Below are 1,212 nucleotides of genomic sequence, written 5' to 3'. Positions count from 1 at the left end.
GGGGTAAGTTGGGAAGGGTTTGAAACACCTGAGACAACTTTGTGACTATTTAGAGAGAAAATTTGTCACAAAAAGTTTTTGAAACATGTTCAAGATTCAAGTGCAGACACTGTGAGTCTCTGCAACTCAAGCGGGGAAAATAAAACCCCACACCAACATTTGAGTCTGGAGACTTCTTTTAGCAAATGCTGTTTGTCACCTAGTCGCAGCCCAATGAGATGCCAACTTACAAACTCATATTTCAAGGACTTAAACAAAAATCACAACCATAATGCGATTATTTCTTCACTCATCTTGAGCTAATGGCATGAATTCAGCCCCCGCCCAAAAAAATAAAAAATAAAAAAAACTTMCGAACAAAGCTGTATGTAGAAACTTCACTGCGGGTGCAATACTTCCAAACCAGAGCAACAGCTGGAGCAGATGTGATGGCATGGGAGGAGAGGCAAACAAACAAAAGGCAAAAACAACAACTAAAACAAAACAAAAAAAGGAAACAGATGCAAGACTCGAAAAGACAGCAAGTTCAATAATCTCACAATCCAGGCATACCAATAAGCGCGAACACACACTGCGCCATGCTGCTGTCAGTCCGTCAGTCAACAGACATGCTCCTTTCTGGTTTTCCTCTCACTTCTTCCATGCAAACATTGCCTCTTTTTAATCTTCCAATTCTTGGGTCTCCATGACAACAAGATCATACCATGCAGAAAACATTGATCGGGGAGTGAAGGCAATACCAAGGGTTCTGCACACAAGGCCTCACAATGCAGTCAATGCACTCTGCTGCGTAGGCAGACCGCTCCGTCATCGCAGCGCCTCTGCTCGCTTCAGCTTTTGGACACACTTTTTAATTGTTGGACTCTAAAACTACTCCATTTTCTTTGTCGTTTTTTTTTTCAATATCGTTCTCCTTTTTTCTGCTTCCTGGTGCTTTAATAAGTGTCGCTTTCTGAAACAAAAAGAAGTACCAAAAGAAAAGAAAGAGCGCACCAACCTTCTCGAAGCTCTGAGGGATGAAAGGGGGTTGATGCAGAACACAATGACGTGAGAGGGAAGAGGGGGGGAAAGAAGAGAGAACGAGGAAACACAGAGAGAATAAAAACGGCCAGCGCAAAGCAACTCGCTCCAACGCACCACTCCCACACACACACACACACACACACACACACACACACACACACACACACACACACACACACAGACACCTGT

Source organism: Austrofundulus limnaeus, unplaced genomic scaffold (assembly GCF_001266775.1).
Source record: "Austrofundulus limnaeus strain Quisiro unplaced genomic scaffold, Austrofundulus_limnaeus-1.0 Scaffold3, whole genome shotgun sequence".
NCBI classification, from domain to species: domain Eukaryota; kingdom Metazoa; phylum Chordata; class Actinopteri; order Cyprinodontiformes; family Rivulidae; genus Austrofundulus; species Austrofundulus limnaeus.
Note: the sequence above shows the minus strand (reverse complement) of the source record.